At 42.3% G+C, this 23,426-nt stretch overlaps 1 non-coding gene across 1 annotated transcript; it reads right to left on the bottom strand.

Moving 5' to 3' along the window:
• Positions 1-17,160: 17,160 nt before the first annotated feature.
• Positions 17,161-17,264, bottom strand: LOC119618847 (U6 spliceosomal RNA). Its single transcript, XR_005235211.1, has one exon. It is a non-coding gene; the product is annotated as a U6 spliceosomal RNA (small nuclear RNA).
• Between the last annotated feature and the right edge of the window lie 6,162 nt (positions 17,265-23,426).

Raw genomic sequence — 23,426 nt, 5'->3', positions numbered from 1 at the left:
ATTTGGATTCAGGCTGGGTTTTAGAGTTTAAGGACTAAATATATCTGGTTACTACTAGTTTGCGTCATGAGAGGATGGTCACATACACGGGAAGAGCATACTGGAGAGACAAATATTCCTGCACATGTCTTTCCACAATTCACCGAGATATTTGGAATATGACCTCTTTTTAATATTATGCACTTAACTGATTTGACAAAGTCCCATTGTGTGACTTTATCAAATCAGTTAAGTGCATATTATTAAATATATAAAATATGTTAAATATATAAAATAATTATAAAGTCATTAAAATTTATTCTGCCTGAGAAACCATTTTACAAGCAACTTACAAAATTTTAAATTTACATTTATTAGTTTATATATGTTTCATGTTTTTTGTAGTCTTTATTTGGGAGTTTATAAATAAAACTGGGTGAAATGTGTAAAATATAAGTAAAATAGCTTCCTTACCTGTCTTTCTTACACCCTTATCTATAATAAAGAAATCCTTCATTCTACTTGATTCCCTAAAATTCATCATTGTCATGAAAGTATTGGAAATAGAATAGTCATTTTTTACTAAAGTAGCAAAGTGTTTTATTTTTAATATATTTTAGTTACATTTTTATTTTATATTTATTTTTATTGAAAAATAATAATTGCATATTTATTGGGCATAATGTGGTGTTTTCATCTAGGTATATATTATAGAAAGATTTAATCAAACTAATTAACACATCTATCACTCCATTAACCTTTTTGTGGTGAGGATGTTAAAAATCTATTCTTCTATCACTTTTGAAATATATATTATTTACTGTTATTACCATGCAGTGCAATAGATCACTAAAACTTATGCCTCCTGTCTAACGAAACTTGGTACCCTGTGAACAACATCTTTATTTTCCACCTCCTTTCCCCTACTGCCAGCCCCTGGTCCTCACCTTTCTACTCTCTGATTCTTCGAGATTGACTGTTTTAGATTCTACATGTAAGTGAGATCATACACTATTTGTCTTTCTATATCAACTTATTTTAATTAGCATAATGTTCTCCAGCTTCATCTGTGTTTTAGACAATGACAGAATTTTATTTTTAGGGCTAAATAATATCTCATTTTGTGTTTGTGCTGCATTCTCTTCATTCATTGGCGATGGTCACTAAGGTTGCCTTTATGTCTTGGCTGTTGTGAATAGTGCTGAAATAAACATGGGAGTACAGATATCTCTTCAACACACTAATTTCATTTCCTTTGGCTATATACCCAGGAGTAGGATTGCCAGATCATATGGTAGTTATGCTTTTAGCTTTCTGCGGACTCTCAATACCATTTTCCAAAATGGCTGTACTGATTTACATTCCCAATGAAACGGGAGAGTTACCTAATTACCCCCTCACAGGACGTGTGACGGGGTGGGGCTCATCTTTCTGGCTGCCACCACTGCTCAAATCCCTTACAAGATGGGGGAGCACACAGATGGGCAGGTGTAGGAGCTAAGGCAAGCATTTTTGGGCTCTGGCCCCATGGTAGCATCTGGGAGTGGGTGGCTGTAACTCCCGAAACCCCTAAGAGGGTACGTGTTACAGTGTGATCTTTTAGCTTTGCCATCTATGGGTGGCTTAAGTGTTAAACAGCTCAGTGGACCCTCTGCCTTTTGGCAAGGGCAGAGGGCCAGTTTGACAGCTTTCTGTACCCTTGAGTTCTTGTCCAGCATCCAGGAAAAATCAGGTCACACAGAGACGTGAAGAATGGGGAAGGCGAGAGGGTTTGATTGAGTGGTGGAGGTGGCTCCCAGCAAGATGGGGAGCTGGGAAGGGGATGGAGTGGGAAGATGATCTTACCCTGGAGTTTGGCTGTCCAGTGGCTGATCTCCTCTCTGACTGTTCCCAGCCAAACTCCTCTCAATGTTCAAATGTTCCTTCTCTTCTTTCCTTCTCTGCCACTCTTCTGCTCTTCTGTTCATCCGTTCATCTGCTTGTGGAGACTGGGGTTTGAGGTTTATATGGGGACAGGATAGGGGGCATGGCAGGCCAAAACGCAACATTTGGCCTGAAAACAGGAATGACTGTTACCATTTAGAGACATGGGTTTCCAGGCTTGAGGGTGGGTCCTTTTCTGGGGAACTGCCACCTTCTATCCAGTAGTTCCCGTCTCCTGTCCATACCACCACCTACAGCGTGCTAGGCTTCCCTTTGCTCCAAACTCTCACCAACACGTATCTTCATCTTTTTGATAATAGCCATTCTAACAGGCATGAGGTGACATCCTACTACAATTGTAATTTTCATTTCCCTGATGCTTAGTGATGTGGAGTGTATTTTAATATACCTGTTGGGCATTCATTCCTTTCTCTTTCTTTGAGAAGTATCTGCTGAGATCTTTTGCCTATTTTGAAATTAGAATATTTGTGTCATTGCTATTGAATTGTTTGGGTTACTTATATATTTTGGATTCTACCACCTTATCAGATGTATGGTCTACACATATTTTCTTCCAATCTGTGGGGTGTCTTTTCACTGTTTTTTTTCTTTTGCTGTGCAAGATCTTTTTAGTTTGAAGTATTTATGGTCAATTAATTTTCAACAAAGGTGCCAAGAACACAGAATGGGGAAAGTATAGTCTCTTCAATAAACGGTGTTAGGAAAATGAGATATGAGCACAGAAGAATGAATTTAGACTGTCATCTGCATCATATACAAAAATCACCTCAAAGTGGATTAAAAATCTTAACATAAGACTTCAAACCATAAAAATACTAGAAGAAAACAAAGGGGAAAAACTCCACCACACTGGTTTCAGCAACAATTTGTTGGATTTAGACTATTGTAGAGTTTCTGAGCTAAAACTCTCTTACTGCTAATAGAAAGCAGAGGATTTGGGGTTTTACTGTAGTGTGCTGGGCTAAAGAGGGATTTCAGGACAGGGAAAACTTGTTCAGGAAAAGAAATATCTGGTCCATGGGAGGATTGGGAAGCAATTCTAGGTACATTCAAGCATATTGTGCATTTGACAGAGAAGAAAGAGCATCAACCAAATTCACAGAACATATAGCCATGGCCAAAAAGAGTATTATGAAAGCTTTTGTTTTAGGTAAAATACTTGTTCTAAAAACTGTTCCTGCTAACTCCAAGTTTTATTTCCTTCCATTGGTCTTAAAATATATTTATTAAAATCACTCTCAAACTATCATCATCATATATATATTTTTTGAAATGGAGTCTCACTCTGTCACCCAGGCTAGAGGGCAGTGGCATGATCTCAGCTCACTGCAACCTCCGCCTCCCAGGTTAAAGTAATTCTCCTGCCTCAGCCACCCTAGTAGCTGGGATTACAGGTGTGCACTACCACACAGCTAATTTTTGTATTTGTGGTAGAGACAGGGTTTCACAATGTTGACTAGGCTGGTCTTGAACTCCTGACTTCAGGTGGTACGCCTGCCTCAGCCTCCCAAAGTGCTGGGATTACAGGCATGAGCCGCCATGCCCAGCTGTATCATCATATAAATAATCAGTTGTAATAATGTTTACAAATAACCATATTCTCTACTCTTGTGAATGCTTTACATAAATTATCAAAAGCCTACAAATGTATGTTATTATGATTGTCTTTGTCTGTCTCTTTCTCTTCTCTGTCTCTGTCTGTCTCTCCATCTGTCTCTGTCTCTCTCTCTCTCTCTGCCTGTCTCTCTCACTGTGTCTGTCTTCTGTCTTACTCTCTTTCTCTGCCTGTCTGTGTGTGTCTCTCTCTCTCTGCCCAATTGTACATATCAAAATTTCAAGTCACAGAGAGTTACCCAAGACCACACAATAATCTAGACTCACTTTAACTAATTAGATGGGAAAATGCTTTTATCTGACACTTGGAGACTCACAGTTTGATTGAAACCTGAGGAACAGGAGTGGAAAGGGCAGAGATCAAGAGAGTTCCAGGGTTTGTGAGTAAAGAAGACAAGAACTGTCGTGAGACAGGAGTCACCTCCACAGTTATGATGGGGACCTGCTGATACCACATCACTTGGTGCATGCCTGGAACTCTCCCTGAAACACACAGGACTGGCCAGGTTTGGTCAGACATCTCTGCTCAGAAGGGGAGATGAAAGTTCTGTTTTCTTTAACTTTTTGAGTTAGAGGATTGTACTAGAAATTACACAACCACTATATCCATACACATTTTCCTGAAAGAAAAAATAGAGTTCTAGCAGAACAGGGGAATGGAAGTTGATGAACATAGGCAGCAAATATTCACTAAACATGGCTCCCAATTAAGTGTTCATTTTGAAACACATTTATTATACATACTATCTATGATTCTCCTAAAAATCTGTCTGACCCCTGTGTTATCATCCCTATTGTGCAAATATGAAAACTTTGGCTTAGAATAAACTGGTTCAAGGGGACAGACCTAATTAGCAGCAGAATGAAGATTCACTCAGGATAGCCTGAATCCTCATCAGTGTGTTTATTTCTATCTTTTTCCCAATTCAATGACAGATTTGTCTTTTCTCCTTCATTAATTGTTTAAAGCAAACCATGCTCTTCCAAAAAAGAAAATGCAAATGTAGCACTGGCCCATGTTTGCCATTAACTGAGAGGTGTGTATCTCATAACACCACCCAGTGTAGGCTTGCAGCTACTTGTCAACAAAGGACGTGGAATTAATTTATTCCTTGAAGAGCATTCTTATTCCCTTGGCATTTTGTTCTTCTATCTGCACCTCTGGGCACTTCCTTTGAATTCTCAGGAGCACAACTTTCTAAGTCACTCAAGCTGACATCCTTCATGAGCTGCCAAAGGCAGAGAAATAAACGCTTTTACTATTGAGGGGTCTGACAATGTGCTTTTTGAAGAAAAGCAAAGCTTTACATTGTATGGAAGTAAAAGCAAATCACTTTGTGTAGGAAAAAAAATCCTCAGAAAAAAGGAGTAAAAATGCAATGTTAACAATTCCATTTTATGGATTTCAAACTTGACCCATTTAGCCATTGTGTATAATAAGAGGTATAACAAAGAGACCTGTTTAGCAGTGAAACTGAGTATCAAATGTTTAACCCCGCTTTGATATGGAGTTTTTTTTTTTTTTCAATGTTACTGAAAACAAAGGTGATTGTTAGTCGGATCAGGCTAAATACATCTTCTCAGAAACAAACAATTTAATTATTTCAGGCAAAATAAAATTTTATGAAACAGTGTTATTCTATAATTTTTAAATGTAAGTTAAATAAATGAATTCTATACAAATTATTTACAAATTAAAAAAAAATGTTGCTCAAAAAGTGCAGTTATCACATTCTCAATTTCCTAGATATTGGTGGTAGAGGAGAGAGGACAGAAATACCTGGTTCAGAATTATAAAATTATTTGTAAAGTCCGAGAGTGAGTTTGTTCATTTTTATTTATTTTAATCTAATTCATTTTTATAACAGTTTTAGATTTACAGAGAAATTGAGAAGGTGGGACTAGAGCTCCCCATCCCCTGCACCTAGGCTCTCCCCTGATCCGCATCTCTCATGAGTGAGATGCATTCGTCTTAATGAACGAATATCAAGACATTAATGTTGACCAAAGTCTACACTTTATTCACACGTATGTAAATTTCCCCTACTGTCCTTTTGTTAGAGTGGGTAGCTAGTCAGACACGAACAGGGCATAAGGAGGGTCCCGACACCCCACCAGGAAAGTCAGGTGACCATCAGGAGACAGGTGGTTGTCACACTGCCTCTCTAACATAATAATAGGTCACAGCCAGCGCCAGAGAATGGTGGTCTCCCTATAGACAGGAAACACCTGAAACTGGTGATCAGCAGCTTCCAGATAAGATATCAGGAGTGCAGCCAATGGGCTCAAGCATGTGCATTAAGAGGCAACATGGCGGAGGATGACCTTCCAGGGGCATTCGGGTGCTGAAAGAAGAACGCCTCAAGTGCGCATGTGCACGACTCCAGTAAACACATTGCCTATGCTCCACTCTGAGGTGCTGGAGCCACTGCGCATGCGGACAGCCCACCCCAACGGAAGAATCAGGGGAGAAGGGATGGAAGACCCAGGAAATATACCAACGTGTAAAACCCCATGTCACAGGTCAAACCGTGCACTTGTCTTGCAAGCCACCTGCTTGGGCCTCTTCCAAGTGTACTTTTCTTCCCTTCGTTCCCGCTCTAAAGCTTTTAAATAGCCTCTTACTCCTGCTCTAAAACTTGCTTTGGTCTCTCCTTCTGCCTTATGCCCCCAGTTGAATTCTTTCTTCTGAGGAGGCAAGAATTGAGGTTGCTGCAGACTCGTGCGGATTCACCATCCGGAACACTTTTGTGGCTCCAGGGTCCTGTTCAGGATCCCACATGACATTTAGTTGCCATGTCCCCTTAGGCTGCTCTTGGCTGTGACAGTTTCTCAGATTTAATTTGATTTTGGTAATCTTGACAGTTTTGAGTGGGACTGGTTGTATATTTTGTCTGATGCCTTTTTGCTGAAATGTAATTTATGTTTTCTTCATGATTTGACTTGGGTTATGGGGCACTGTAGGAAAAGCACAGAGAAAAGGGGCCATTCTCCTCATATCGCAGGGGCCACATGCTCACGCATTCATCATTGTTTTTGCTGACCTCCATCGCCCAGATGAGCGGCACCTCTCAGGCTCTCACCCAAGGCTGTTCTTCCCCTCCCGCTTCCAACTGACCTGTGCCCCTGGGAAGAAAGTCACTGTGCAGGGCCCATGATTGGGAGCCAGGTTACGATTGCCCTTCTGGAGGAAAGAGCCTCTGCAGAAATAACTTGGATTTTCTTATGCATGAGGGCTGTGTCTCTTGTCCCCTACTTATTTATTCAATTATATCAGCGTGAACATATAAACACTATTTTATACTTTGGATTATAAACCAATACTACCTCATCCTGTTGCTCAAAGTGGCCCAGCTTTGGCCATCAGGAGCTCTTCTGGCTGACTCTTTATCCTTTGACATCCCCATCAGTGTGTGTGTGTGTGTGCATGTGCATATATGTGCACATCTGTGTATGCACGTGGATAAGCATGTATTTATGTGTGTTTATGTATCTGTGCACATGCATGTATGTGTTACACACATGTATGCATGTGTGTGCATGTGTGTGTATGTATGTGTGTCTGATTGTGTGTGTTTGTGTGTGTGTGTGTGTTCAGTTCTGTCCTTCCTTCTGGCACTACAAGATGCTCTAGGCTCAGCTTGCATATTTCTTGTCCTGGTTCTAGAATCAGCCATTACCCTAAGACTTCCTGCCTACTTTACTGGGGATTGGTATTAGAAACCAAGATCTGGGCACTGGGTGTGCTTGTCACCCTTGCGTGTCTTTGCTTCTAGGCCCTCTCAGCCAACAAAGCAAAGATTCATGTGTATATATTGATCATATTATAAGTCACACACAAATGAGTGAGCATTTCTGTCTGTACCTATGACTGTCTATATTAAGCACAGGTAGGTCCATCCTGGTGTCTCCATCTCTGCTTCATCACCCCATGGATTGCTCTCCTGCCTCATCCTCCTTCCTACAGTGAGAAACCTGTCTTCCCCACCCACCGTTCAGTCATTGAATTCCTCAGTTCCAGTTAAATCATGTAATGAGCAATCTCATGTCACACAATGTTATCAACTAGAGTACACTTATTCTGTGTACTTTTCACCTTTAGTTTTACAGACTCCATTTTTTCCCAAAATTACAGAGTTTTGTGCCTGTTCTCTATTTTTGTTTTTAACTTAAAAAAATTTCTATAACTTCCAGTTGAAATGTCATTCTAGGTCCATAAGCAAGGTCACTCACTGTTCCAAACAAACATTACACAGTGACATTAAAATAAGCTTTTCTTAAAGAAGCATTATACTTTGAGAGGTGAAAGAAAGTGGGCAGAGACTTTGTCAGGATCTGGGAGCTGGATTTGGAATATCCCTCAAACCTCCACAGACTGTGAAATGTATTTCTAAGACCAGGTTTTGAGCTTGAACATGAGAGGGCTGAGTGAGAGATTTAAACAAAAACAAAAAACTGCTAGGGAAAGAAGAAACATAAAAGATAAAGCAAAGGAAGTTGGAGCAAGGGGACAAGACTTAGAAAGAAGAGAGATAATGCCACTGTGGTTACAAAAATTGGCAAATAATAATTAAGTAAATTCAAAATTACTTTAAAAAGTGCTTAGCATACTAAAATAGGTAAAACACTTTAAACTACACAAACAGGAAATTACGATGCAGAACAAAAGGGCAGACATAAATGCAGAGGAGCATGAAAAGTAGTCTTTTAGAAATCTGGAAACTAAAAAGTATAGATGGAAAACAACGTTAACTCAGTGAATGCCATCAAAATAGAAATTACTGAATTTGAAGATAATATGAGGAATTCCAATGAAGTAAATGCATTCCTATTGAAATATACCAACTTTTTATCTTTTTATCAATTACATCTCTTTTCAAAATTTTAATCATAGTTATTTTTAAGTCTGTCCCTGTTAATTGCTTCTTTCCACGTCTAGTATGAAAATCAGAAATAAAATTCTAAGGTCCCCTCCCCAGCCATCTGAATGGATTCCTCCTCTTGGTCAAGGGTATTCAAAAGTTAATCTAACAAAATAGTTCAGGCCATGAAGGAAGGGAGGGTCAGACATGCCTCATTATACTCCCTTTTGAAATCCAGGAAAAGCTGACCAGCATTAACATCAACATGGATCTTAAGTCTGATAAGAAACATTTACAACCTATTCTCTCTGAAGTCTGCTACCTGGAGGCTTCATCTGTCTGCATATGATAAAACCTGGGTCTCCACAACCCTTTATTATAACCCAGATATTCCTTTCTACTGATAATAACTCTGTCAAGCAATTGTCAATCAGAAAATTTTAAAATCCAATTATGACCTGGAAATTCCCCCACTTCAAGTTGTTCTACCCTTCCAGATGGAACCAATGTACATCTTCCCTGTATTTGACTGATGTATCATGCCTCCCAAAATGTCTAAAATAAAATGAGGCTGTACCTTGATCACTTTGGGGACATGTTCTCAGGATCTCCTGAGGGCTGTGTCATAGGCCATTTATCATTCAGAGTTCATCTCTTCAAATATTTTAGAGTTTGACTCTTTTTGTGGACAAGTAGTTTTGTCTAGTTTCCTGCACAGTGCATATAACATGTCATAGAAACTATTACTGTGTCTCTTGCCCTCCTCTAAGTCTTGTCACTTTTCTGGCAGGCACTAGCATTACTAGGGACTCAATGTTGGTCCAGTTGTGTTTAGAGAGGATCACTTCTGTTTTGTTCTTTTCTGGGGAACACAGCCCTAACCTCGGGTAAATAATCCTAACTTCTAGAGAGTGTATGCATGATCTTTCTTTTTCTCAGCTGAACACTGATGCATTCAGCAGTCTCTCGGAGCTCTCGGATCTTCCCAGTGCTCTCGGACATCTTAAATCTCTGTTAAGCCTCAGGTCAGAGCCTGTCCTTGCAAACCTGCCTCTCCACCCTCAGCCACTGGTGCAGGTGCAGATGACGATTTCTTCTCATCACCTCACCCAGCACAGCTTCTGTGTGACTGGGGCTCACTTTGCCTACACCACAATTTGTCAACTGCCCTCTAGGAGAAAGCTGTAGTAACTGGACTTTCCCTGGGGATTCTCACCATACACAGTCTACTGTTTATCTCTGAAAAGATCTTTTTCACGTTTTGTTTGCTTTTGTAGTTGTCCATGCAGAGATGCTGAGAGCAGGTCTAATGCCACTTGCTTTGTGGTCTTGGAAACTGACTTTCATGTGGGTAATGTTGAAGAGGAAAACACAAAGCTGGAAGGCTTACAATATTAGCTACGGATAAACGTGCCATAGCTATAATAAATATGGCAATGTGCTGTTTGCTCAAAGATAGCTAAAGAGACTGATAGAACTGAACAATAATATCTATAAACAGGTCTGGATGTATGGCACCTCCTGATTTTTACCAAAAATACCAGTCAATATATTAGAAAAAAGACTGTCTTTTCAACAGAGTCAGGTCTACAGAAAATCCATGTTTTAAAGCATGAACCTTGACCTCTTCCTCACTTCATACCCCAAAGCATCAAATTAAATGTGATAGCAAGGCAAGCAAGCTTCTAGAATAGGGGAATACCTTCATGATTTCAGATTAGATAATGATTTCCTAAATAGGAATAAAAAAGTACTCCATATAAGATTAACAAACTTCATTAAAATTATGAACTTCAAGGTCATCAAAAGACAAATGAAGAGGATGAGAAAACCATCCATAAATAGGGAAAATATTTACAAAACATTACTCAACAAAGGACTCATATCCTGAACATACAAGAAATTTTCACAAATCAATAATTACTGAAAAAGAAAATTCAAACAAATTCATGAAATAAGAAAATGTCTTGTATAGAGCCTTTAGAGAAAATAATATCCAATGGCTAAGCAACATACCTTAAGAGGTTTTCAACATGCATGTCATCATTATAATGAAAATGAAAACAACAAAGACACACCACCATGTGTTCACCAGAATTGAAATGACTTACAAAACCTGGTGTTGGTGAAGATGTGAGCTCACACAGTTCCAGTGCCACTTGGGAAAAACATTAGACAGTATCTTCCTCACAGCAGTTTCATTCTTGAACATATGCCCTAGAGCAGGGGTCCCCACCTCCCGGACCATGGAATGTTACCCATCTGTGGCTTGTTAGGAACTGGGCTGCACAGCAGGAAGTGAGCAGTGGGCAAGAGAGCAGAGCTTCATCTGTATTTATAGCTGCTCCCCATTGCTCACATTACCGCCTGAGCTCTGCCTCCTGTCAGGTCACCAGCTGCATTAGATTCTTTTTTTGTTGTTTGAGACAGTCTCACTCTGTTGCCCAGGCTGAAGTGCAGGGATGCAATCTTGGCTCACTGCAACCTCCACCTCCTGACTTCAAGCAATTCTCTTGCCTGAGCCTCCCAAGTAGCTGGGATTACAGGCATGCTCCACCATGCCCAGCTAGTTTTTGCATTTTTAGTAGAGACAGGGTTTCACTATGTTAGCCAGGCTGGTCTCAAACTCGTGACCTCAAGTGATCCACCCCTTGGCCTCCCAAAGTGCTGGGATTACAGGCGTGAGCCACCCTGCCCAGCCAGGCTTTAGATTCTCATAGGAGTGCAAATCCTATTGTGAACTGTGCATGTGAGGGATCTAGGTTGTGCTTCTTATGAGAATCTAATGCCTGACGATCTGTCACTGTCTCCCATCACTCCCAGATAAGTCCATCTTGTTGCAGGAAAACAAGATCAGGGGTCCTACTGATTCTACAATATGGTGAGTTGTACAATTATTTCATTATATATTACAACATAACAGTAATGGAAATAAAGTGCATAATAAATGTAATGCATTTGAATCATCCCCAAACCATAAAAATCATCTTCCATAAAACTGGTTCCTGGTGCTAAAAAGGTTGAGGGCTGCTCCCCTACAGAGATATGTGCTATGTTACCAAAAGATACATACAATGACACTCATGGAAGCTACACTTGTAAGACCTTGATATCGGAAACAACAAAAATGTCAATAATAGAGAAATGCTCTGTGATATATTTGTACAATGAAACATGACATAGCAATGACTTTTCACTGTTGGAATATACATTAACCAGGTGATGCTTACCGATTTAAGAATGAGTGACAGAAATTAGAGACAAAGAAGTGAAAATAGTATCACTTCATGGAATATACAAGCAGGCAAAGGTAATCTATGGTCCTAGCTGAGACTGCAGTGTTGGGGTTTCACTGAGTGGTATGGGGCCCTGTCACAAGTGGTGACAGGTTAGAAATAACTAGTTCATGTACATTTGTGGGGTTTTTTTTAATAGTGTTAGGCTTTTCTTGAGGTTAATGTCATTTCAAAAGGCAGGAGCTGTGTGTAGTCTTTAAGACGGCATTTTAAAAGTATTTTTTGTTTACTTGATGGTTAGGGTTGTAGGCATATAGGCTCAAGTCACCTTACAAGTCAGTTAATGTTGTAAAACATATGTAATAGTATATTTAATCCGTACCCAAGTGTTATAGGTTAAACATTTCACAGTAATTAAAGTAACATTTAACATTAAAAGGAGCAAGGTAGAAGAAAGGGTTAAGGAACCAGCCCAGAGGGAGTGAAGAAGGGAAGGAGCCCTGGTTGGGGCCGGGAGGTCTGTGGGTCTCACAGGGAGGAGTCTTTGAGGTGCCAGAGCCTTGGGCGGCAGATGCTAAGTTCTTCTCACCAGTGGCTGCAAGACTGTGTCAGTGAAGATGACTGTTTCAAGCTGTTGGAGGCCTAATCTTTTATAGTCACAGAGTCCTCAGGTGAGAACTGAGAGTGGAGGCGTGTGCTTCTTTGTGTCTTTATCTGGTGTTCTACCATCATGTAGAATCAGTGGGAGGCCTGAGCTTGGTCTCCTGAAACTAGATGGTCCCATCTGGGGGTGATGGGCGACAGTGATGGGTCATCAGGCGTCAGATCCTCGTGAGGGGCCTGGGACCCGGATGGTGACGAATCATCCAGCGTTAGATCCTCATGAGGGGTCTGGGACCCGGATGGTGATGGGTCATCACTCTCAGATCCTCATGAGGGGCCTGGGACCCGGATGGTGACGAAATCATCAGGCGTCAGATCCTTGTGAGGGGCTTGGGACCCGGATGGTGACGGGTCAGGCGTTAGATCCTTGTGAGGAGTCTGAGACCCGGATGATGACGGGTCATCAGGCGTTAGATGCTCGTGAGGGGCCTGGAACCCGGACGGTGACGGGTCATCAGGCGTCAGATCCTTGTGAGGGGCCTGGGACCCGGACGGTGACGAGTCATCACTCTCAGATCCTCGTGAGGAGTCTGGTACCCGGATGGTGACGAATCATCCGGCGTTAGATCCTCGTGAGGGGCCTGGGACCTGGATGGTGACAAATCATCTGGCGTTCGATCCTCGTGAGGGGCCTGGGACCCGGATGGTGACGGGTCATCAGGGGTCAGATCCTCGTGAGGGGCCTGGGACCCGGATCCTTCACATGCGCAGTTCACAGCAGGGTTCTCCTTTGAGAAACTAATGCCTGGCACGGAGTGGTGGCTCATGCCTGTCATGCCAGCACTTTGGGACGCCAAGATACCTTTTTTTTAAATTTGTTTGTTAAACAAAACATGTCATTCTTTTTGGCAAAGTGCCCTGTGAAATAACATTTAAAATAGAGTCTTTCTCTAAGGTGGAGTTCATTGTGTCAAGGGTGCTCTAAATCTCTCGGGGGTGTGAGAAATTGAATGTACATTGCTGTGCATGGTGGTTACATGAGTGTGTACATAAAAATGGATTTGTCTGTACTCTGAAGATTTGCGTTCCATGCTGGCTATATCACACCTTATTTTAATAATAATTAATGAACAAATAAATCAGAAAAAAGTACCTAACAATTGACAATAAACTTTTCCTATTTGTCAATTGCATTAGTATCAGTAAATAATTCAATTGTAATTAGACACACAACGTTTGTACTAGAAAGACCATAAAATGGAACAACACCTGGAAGAAATGTTTTTCCTGTACTCAGAAAACAACAACAAAAAATCATTTCAAACTGCAAATGAATTATCTGAGTTCCTACGAATGAATGATTATCAAATCATAAGAATACAATTGCATATCCTGATACAAACAGGGTAGCTTTTTTCCAAATCATTTTAATTTTTCTCCTGGAAAGTACACATACAAATGAGAACAACAATGACAGCAAAAGCAAACCTGTGTATTCAACTGAGTGCGAGAGGGAGGAAGCGCAAACCTCTGGGTGTGTGTAATTGTTTCCCAAAAAGCAAAGCTGGCAGGACACATGCAGGAACGGAGAGGGACGCCTGGAGGGGAACGAGACCTAGGACGGGGCGGTGGCTCCCAGTCCTACACAGCGCTAGTGCAGGGCAGGGGAGCCCCAAAGCGGGCGGAGCCTGGGAGGGTTCTTGGCTTCCTTCAGGAAAGAATGCAAGGGCAAGCTGGTGGTAGAGTAGAAGGTACAGTACAGCTTTCTTAAAGAGGCAGTGTTACAGCTCTGGTGACACTACAACTAGTGACTGCACCTGCAGGGCTACCCCATAGAGAGAGCAGCTCAGGGGAGGGCCACAGTCCCATTTATACCTACTTTCAATAACATGCAGATCAGGGGCTGGTTTAGGCAGAAATCTCTAGGGTAGGGGTAGTCACTCTGGGGTCCCTGGGTCATCCCGAGTGTAGGCCTGGTGATGGTGAACTACCAGGGTGCACTGGTGGAGGTGCCGTTGGAAAGCTGTTTTTGTCTCAGGCCTGTGTTAACTGGTCCTCAATTTGGTCCTGTGTCTGAGCCCCACCTCTGGAGTTGGTCCTGCCTCATATCTCAGCATTCCCAGAGGCAAGGGCCCCACTTCCTGTAGGAAGTGCTGGGTATTGTTGTAAAGGAGGCTGATTAGAGAATGGATATTTCCAGGATCAAGGGGGCTAGAGGGAGACCCTCAGGCACAGCAGCCTCCTCTCCAGAACATGACTTGAGGGCAGCAGCCACCCTGGAGGAGGTACTAGGCCTGGAGGCAGAAGTCCTCATGAATCGGGTGTGGCTACGAGAAACAAAGTGTCTCCAGATAGAGAAGCCCCACGTTACATAAATGAGTTTTTGCAACAGGAGTAAATATCTAAGGAAGCCGATGAGCCAATGAGCAGAGAAATCTGGAAGTTCTTTCCGTCACTGTCTCTCCATGACTGTGCTTCTCAGACCAAGTTTAGGAAAATGAAACTTCTTTATGTGTGAATTTTTAAAATAAACAAACATAACCTCTACAAACATGATCTAGGACAAGCTTGTTCAACCTGCGGGCCACATGCAGCCCAGGACAGCTTTAAATGTGGCTCAACACAAATTCATAAACTTTCTGAAAACATTATGAGGTTTTATTGTGACTTTTTTATTAGCTCATCGGCTATCATTGATGTTAATATATTTTATGTGTGGCCCAAGACAATTCTTCCAATGTGACCCAGGGAAGCCAAAAGATTGGACATGTCTGGGTTAGGACAATCTGTAAGAAAGAGAAGTAATGCTCCTTTATATATTAGAAACATGCAAAAAAAAATCCACAGAAAAAATGAAAATTATAATCCAACACTCCAACATGAATTGAGACAAACATTATTATAACACAGTAAAAGTCAGACAAATACAGCACAATGTAGAAATATAAGATCTAAACAAGGACAACTTGACAACAGGATGTGACATCTGCACAATGTGGGAAGGTGAAATGAGGGCTGATGGTCTTAGAAAAAGTGTGGATAAAGGCAACATCATTTCAGGAATGAAGGCTGGACCTGAGAAGCTCAGGGAGAGGGTGAACCGTCGTCACATCACCAGTATCAGCTGTGCAGTAAGTCCTGGGGACTGGGATGGGAATGGTGGATGGACCCAAAGAGTAGGGGTCCCAGATAACAGATATGCAAGAAAGCAAGCCGGTGCAATGGACAACTAATTTAAGTTATTCAAAAAGACAACCAGTGCAGGGAAAGAGAATAACAATTTAATGTAAAAATCAAAATATATTCTTAAGGTAGAAGGCTTAAATCTACTTACTGAAAGAGCACACCATAGTCTACTGAGAATTGATCAAAATAAACATGATCATCGAGCTCATGGATGTATAAAGTAGAAAAGTTATGTGACAGTTAAGAAAAAGGCCCTTGAGGAGCAGACAAAAAGCTCACGTAGAATTTGAGGGAGGGAAAATACGTCTTTTGTCAATTGTTGACAACCACCTTTGATGACAACTGCACAGGTGTTTGTGGAAAGGAGGTTGCATCGAGGATCTCATACACACTGAAGTACCTTTCAGCTCTAAAGGCCACGCCCACAGAGTGATCATCAAGAGGAAGCTGAACGTTGCTCCCAGGAATACCGAACGTTGCTCCCAGGAATACCGAACATTGCTCTCAGGAATACCGGATATTGCTGCCAGGAATACCGGACGTTGCTCCCAGGAATACCAAACATTGCTCGCAGCAATACCGAAAGTTGCTCCCAGGATTACTGAACGTTGCTCACACAAGCCTTTTTGAGAAAATTGCTAGAGAAATAACTGAAACCACCAAGTGAGGACAGGAGTTTTTAAGAAAATAAAATACTGCCGATAAGCACTAAATAGGCCTAAAGTCAGCCTCAAGCAAAAGCAAAGCAGAAAATGAGTGGAATTATGACCATTTCGCTGTATTTTCTAGCAGTGCAATTAGGCAACAAAAATTGGGAGAAGAGGAAGAGCGATATTTTTTAAGATGGGTTAGTTTATGTATTTCTCTATCTGAAAATAATTATTTTCATGCAGTAACAATGCAATTACACAAAACAGCAAATACTGTACAATAATGTGAAATTATAATGATTTTAATAATAAATATCACTACTTGAATCCTATATAAAGTATGAGCAAACAGGACCCAGCATTAAAGTAACAATACATCACAACCAAGTGAGATGTAGTCCAGCAGTGAAAAGATAATGTGATGTTAATAAATTCCTCATATTAATAGAACTAAGAAGAAATATAGCATGATGCTGATCATGCAATTAATATCATTTAATGACTATACTTAGAGAAAGTACTCAACATAGAAGGCTGTGGATATAATAGAAATGGAATTAAATGCATTTATTTTACCCCCAAATAACATCATCAAGCTTTATCAATTAAAACTTAAAACATTTCTGCTAAAATCATAGACAAAACAGCCATTTCCAGTATTATCATTATTTAATGAAATAAGAAAAGTGGGCAAGAGAGAAAACATGATGTAGTAATTCCCATTTAAGGGAACGTTTCATGTAGAAATGCTTGCACATGCATTGTGACAGTTCATTTTATGTGTCAGCTTGAAGGATATTTTTGAATGGGATTAACAATTTTTTTTTTTTTTTTTTTGCAGATGGCTGCTAATTACATAGACGCTACTAGCCAAAGCCAAAATCAATGAGGTTCATACAAATAAGAATCAAATGCCATATTCAAAGCTGTAAGAGAAAATCCTCATGCCCGAGCAGTGAAGGCTGGAGTCAGTAAGTCTGAACCTTTTATTTCAAGTTTTTAAAGAGCTCTGGGGCCGCACCATGGTCCCTTGCCTCCAGGAAGTCAAAGAGCTCCTCTGCTCAGTCCTCTCCTGTGTGTGGGGGTAGATACAGGCTCATCGCAAATTTGCATGTGGTCCTTGTGCAGGGGCCATGTTAATCTTCTCTGTGTCCTTCCGACCTTACTGCCTGTGCTGCTGAAGCCAGCCCCAGATGAACATTTGAATCAGTGAACGCTGAGTCAGCAGATCCTTCCACTAATGGGGTGGGCTCACCCTATTAGTTAAAATCTTGAATAGAAGGAAGACTGACCTCCCCGGAGCAAGGAAACTTCCCCAGCTGAAGGCCCTCACAGCACATCGCAGCAGCGGCTCCCCTGCAGCCCACGCTGGACATTTGCCGACTCCCCAGGCTCCTCAACCACATGAGCCTTTTCCTTGTCATCTCTTCACCTATCTATCTGTCTGTCTACCTACCATCTATCCATCTACTACCTGTCTGTTACTTAGCTTTATATCTACCCACCATCTATCCACCTGTCACCCACCCTATCATCCACTGATTATCCATCTACCTATCTCTCTCTCTCTCTCTCTCTCTACCTGTCTACCATTTAGCTTTCTATCTACTTACCATCTATCCACCTGCCATCTGTCTCTATCATCCATTGATTATCTATCTATCTATCCATCACCTATTTCTCTATTACCTGTACATTACTTACCTTTCTATCTACCTATCATCTGTCCACCTGCTATCTGTCTCTATCATCCATTAATTATCCATTTATTATCTATCTATCATCTATCTATCTATCTATCATCTATCTACTACCTGTCTATCATTTAGCTTTCTATCTACCTGTCATCTGTCTCTATCATCCATCAAATATCTATCTATCTATCCATCTATCATCTATCTACTCCCTATTATTTAGCTTTCTATCTACCTATCATCTATCCACCTGCCATCTATCTCTATCATCCATTGATTATCCAACATTTATCTATCTATCTATCTATCTATCTATCTATCTATCTATCTATCTACTACCGATCTATCATTTAGCTTTCTATCTACCTATCATCTATCCACATGTCATCTATCTCTGTCATTAATATCTATCTATCTATCAATCATCTACTCTATCATCTACATCTCTTTACCTGTCATCTATCTATCCTCTATCTATTCACTTGCGTTATTTTGGTTCTGTTTTTCAGAGAAATACAAATTAACACACATTAAACGGCAGATGTACAGGATTGTGTATTGCTGGATTTTATTAGAAATAACTGAGTGCCATCAGCAGGGATCTATATAGTCAGCCCCTGGCAAGCCCCGTGGCCCAGCCTGTGCAGCAGAGGCCCTGGGGTCCAGCAGGTGCTGCTGCCTCGCTGTGCGTCTGGCTGGCTGTGCTGTGCTGGAGGGGTTGGTGGAGGCCGGAGGCTCCCAGCACAAGCACCCGCTGGGGCTTTCTCCTGAATCTTGGAAGGCAGCTCCGCCCAGGCACAGACACATAGACAGGTGAGGGACCCCTTTCTGAAGGATAGCCCTCCGTCAACAGGGAGCAGGACTCTGGGACTCTGAGAAACAGGGTCCAGCTCCTGACCTTTGGGGCATAGCTGAGGTGCGTGCTGCTGGGTTTGCAGCAGGACACCTGGGGATGGGTTCTAGGGTCTACACTGGCAATTGGCTCATACTGTGGAGTTTTAGTGACTTACCTCTTCCTGCTCTTCTCTCAGATCCCTCCCAGATACAGCCTGGGCATCTAGTCTTGTCTCCAACTTTGCTTCCCTGAGAACCCACATAAGACATCATGGAACAGTTTAAGAGGATCAGGGAGCTCCCTGTGTGTGGATGTGGATGTATTGTTCAGTGAAAAAAAGAAACGCCCAACCCAGGATAAATGCGCCGTTTGGGAAGAAATCTACCCACTTATGCTGTTGTACACTTCTGGAGTTGCTTGAGGAAACTTGGAAAGCATGTGTAAGAAATTAACAGAGGAGTGGCCAAGCACAGTGGCTCACACCTGTAATCCCAGCACTTTGGGAGGCTGAGGCGAGCGGATCACATGAGGTCAGGAGTTCAAGATCAGCCTGGTCAACATGGTGAAACCCCATCTCTAGTAAAAATACAAAAACAAGCCAGGCACGGTGGTGCATGCCTGTAATTCCAACCACTTATGAGGCTGAGGCCGAGGAATTGCTTGAACCCAGGAGGCCGAGGTTGCAATGAGCCGAGATCTCACCACTGCACTCCAGCCTGGGAGACAGAGTGAGGTTCTATCTCAAAAGCAAAACAAACAAACCAACAAAAAATTAACAGCGGACAGGGCACAGTGCTTGAGGGTGGTCGTTTGCTCAGGCTGTGTAACCAAACACTGCAACATGGGGCACTCAAACAACACGAATTTTTTTCTTTCTAGGTTCTAGAGGCTGGAAGTCTAACAGCAAGGTATCCCAGGGTGGTTGTCAGTCCCTCCCTGACGTCTCAGGGCTTGCAGGCAGCCATCCTCTCTGTCCCTCCACATGGGATTCTTCCTCTGCAGCCGTCTGTGTTCTAATTTCCCCTTCATGTAAGACACGGGTTGGTTATATTGGATTGGGACCCACCCATATTGTTTCATTTTACCTTAATCATTGCTGTAAAGACCCTGTGTCCAAACAGTCACATTCTGGGGCGTGTTAGGACTTCAACATATGAATTTCATGGGGCACAATTTGGTCACAACAGTGGAGATGAAAATATGACTTCTAAATTCTTACCTTTTTATATTTTGATTTTTAAAGCATATATGTATTTATGGGTAAACTATTACACTGAGGAAAGAATATTAACATAGAAAAGAAATTATTGTGTGCTATGGAAAACATGCTTCTCTTTCATGTACTTCATCTGTTTTCACAGCTTTATCAGAAATTCTGAAAGCATAACACTATGGCTGGAAATCATTCTTCTGGGTGAATTTCCCAGGTGGACGGCCTGACGTTGCTGTCCCCTGACCTCTCTTCCACAGCCGTTATCCTAAACTGCCAGTGGCAGCCATTGCTGTGCTTCTGCCAGGGGCTTCCTCTAGCGGCAGGAGTCACTGGGCTCAGGAGGGAGAACACACACAGTGTTTTAAGGACATCTCTCGTTAGTCCTCAGGATAACAGGGCGGGGGGTAGGTGTCTGTGGCCTCTTGTTCTTACTTCCACTTGATTGCAATTGAGAGACCACAGAGTTCCCAAAATTATGAACACCCTTATGGGCAGAAAAGGGTTGCTATGTCAGGAAGGGCAAGGAAGCCTGATTCTCGTGTGGAAATTGGTTTCTCACTACATCTTGGGGACAGGAAGGAAATTCTGTGTCTGGAACTTAAGGGGTCCTCTAGGATCCTTGCATTGGCTGCTTCACTCCCAGAGACCCCTGTCAACAGGCGATTGCAAAGGCTGCTGTGGGACCCAGGCACCGTAACCAGGACCTCACTCCTCCAAGATATGCCGATCTTACTGACCCCACTGGCAAACAATAAAGACCAGCAAACCTGCTGCTGGGGGTGAGGGACCTGGAGCAGCAAATAGGACGGAGGATGAAAATGAATTGCAAGTATGGAGCCAGAGCCAGGGCCATGGGAAGGATCATTTTTATTCCGTGAATCAGCCTCTTTCATTGTCTTTTTAGCTAAAGTAAGTGTAACTTTCTGCCTCTTTAAAGAATCAGTAGCAAGACAGATTGAAGGTAATGTAGGGCAAGAGCCTCTCCGCCTGCAGACCTCATTGCTCTGTGCACCTATTGGCTTCTACCCTCTGCACTGGGACCTGCAGTCCTGCCGGAGGGACCTCTCTGGCTGCAGGAAATCCTTGGCCTGCCAAAAGTCCCAGAGAGCTACAGCCCCAAGATGCAGCCCTCTCAAATGACAGATGGAACTTAATAGAAAATAACTTCCACTCCCTTGCCCCTACAGTAAGTCACGAGAGTGCTTACCTCTGAGGGCTATTAACCAAAGCGAGGGGCCATGCAGGAGAGCCCCAGGGCTCTGAAGCGACCTGTGTCACTATCCGGATGGGGGCTGCTTGAGCAAACTCATGGGGCACAATTCATCGAGCTCTGCGATGAATATTTTTGCAGCTTTCTGCGTGTATGTGATAATCATTTTAAATGTTAAAAATATAGGTAGGATTCTAACTCACAATACAGAAATGGACTAAACTTGAAGATTATTCCCGCAATGTGCATAGAATCCTGTGGAAATAAATGCATGGAAAATAAAGGGCCACCTCTATAATATAAGGAGAACTAAAATGGAAATTCAATTCTGGCCGGATGTGGTGGCTGGGACTCGGATGACGAGATTCAGGAGGAGAGGAGCAGATTGCTCCAAATCTGCTTGGAAAGATCTTCAGTGGAGGGGTCCCTGATCTTGCTCAAGAACAATGGAGAAAGGTGGAAGAAATGTTAGTAGTCAGCAACCTAGGGCCATATCAGAAGGTTCACTCACCGGCTGAAGAATGCCCACCAGCGAAGGGAGTGGGATTTCATGGTGAGAGGTCACTGGGCCGGATAGGCCACAGTGTCATCCATCCTAGATGCAGAGTTCTTAGAAGGATGGCTGACTTCTGAACCCAACCCCAGTCACCTTTAGCAGAAACATGGCTTCCGAGCTCCCTGTGGTCACTGTACACAGTGGTAGATGGCAGTTCTCAACAAACACTTTGTGCAGGGTAGATATTTATCTGTTTCTTTCTTTTGAGGAGAGGAAATTTAATGCTTAATTTTTCACCAAACATATGCTTTAATTTTTAGTTCATTGCTGCCCCAAGGGCTTATTAAGGAAATCATTGTAGATTTAAACCATGTGACAAACAGTAGCACTGCTGGTCGGGAATATCAATGACTCCATAAACTCTTGATGGCAAGAGGAACTGAGCTTCTTCTCACCCATCTTTTAAGTACAGCAAACCTATAATTTCCTGGTTTCCTGCAACTTGCTGGATGCATTTCACAGGCTTCATATGGACCAAACATACGTGTGACCAACAGCAGCTCCAACAGTCACTGTAGGCAGGCAGCGTCCGACCCCAGGTGTATCAGTGTGCTCTCACGGCGCTGATAAAGACATATGCGAGACTGGGTAATTTATAAAGGAAAGACGTTTAATGGAGTCACAGTTCCACGTGGCTGGGAAGGTCTCACAGTCATGGTGGAAGGTGAATGAGGGGCGAAGTTACAGCTTACAAGGTGGCAGACAAGAGACTATATGCAGGGGAACTCCCCTTTTTAAAACCATCAGATTTCCTGAGACTTATTCACTATCACGAGAACGGCACGGGAAAGACCTGCCTCCATGATTCAATTACCCTTGACCGCGTCCCTCTCACAACACATGGGGATCATGGGAGCTACAGTCCAAGATGAGATTTGGGTGGGGACACAGCCAAACCACATCACCAGGGACCTGGCACACCCAGTGTCGCTTGCTGTTTCTCCCGTCACTGAGTGGTGAGGTGCTGCTCCTGGAGGTGTGGGGTGGTTTACACTGTGGGAAGCAAAACATCGGGCGGGGAAGGGAGGGAAGGACTACTAATGCCGATTTTCCAGATTCGGGTAGGTGTGAGAGTGACGCCTCTCTTCTCAGGGGAAGCTGGAACTAGCCAGTGGAAATCTACTACCTCTATCTTGCCTTTTATAAAACACCACTTGCTTAAAATGAATAATAATTTAAAAATGGAGCAAATCTAAAACCAGAAAAGATGTAAAGCAATAGGCAAAAAGAAGGATTTATGGTTGTCCTACATACCCATCCATTTCTTAGGATCATGGAGATCAGCAACAAGGACATAGAGTTATCCTATGTGTCTATCTATTATTTACGGTTATGGAGATCAGTAACCGAGTATAGGGTTATCCTATCTGTCCGTCCATTATTTAGGGTTATGGAGATCGGTAACAGGGATATAGGGTGATCCTGCCTGTCTGTCTATTATTTACAGTTATGGAGATCGGTAGTGGGGATATAGGGTGATCCTACCTGTCTGTCTATTATTTAGGGTTATGGAGATCAGTAACAGAGATATAGGGTTATCCTATCTGTCTGTCTATTATTTGGGGTTATGGAGATTGGCAGTGGGGATATAGGGTGATCCTACCTGTCCATCTATTATTTAGGGTTATGGAGATCAGTAACAGAGATATAGGGTTATCTTACCTGTCCGTCTATTATTTACAATTACGGAGATCGGTAACAAGGATATAGGGTGATCCTGCCTGTCCATTTATTACTTAGGATTATGGAGATCGGTAACAGGGATATGGGGTTATCCTGCCTGTCCGTCTATTTATTTAGGGTTATGGGGATCACTAACTCAGGACCCATCAAGACGTTGTGAA

The sequence above is a fragment of the Chlorocebus sabaeus genome, chromosome 9, assembly GCF_047675955.1.
Source record: "Chlorocebus sabaeus isolate Y175 chromosome 9, mChlSab1.0.hap1, whole genome shotgun sequence".
Classification (NCBI taxonomy): Eukaryota; Metazoa; Chordata; class Mammalia; order Primates; family Cercopithecidae; genus Chlorocebus; species Chlorocebus sabaeus.
The sequence above is the reverse complement of the archived record's forward strand: the minus strand, read 5'-3'. Positions and strand labels throughout refer to the sequence as shown.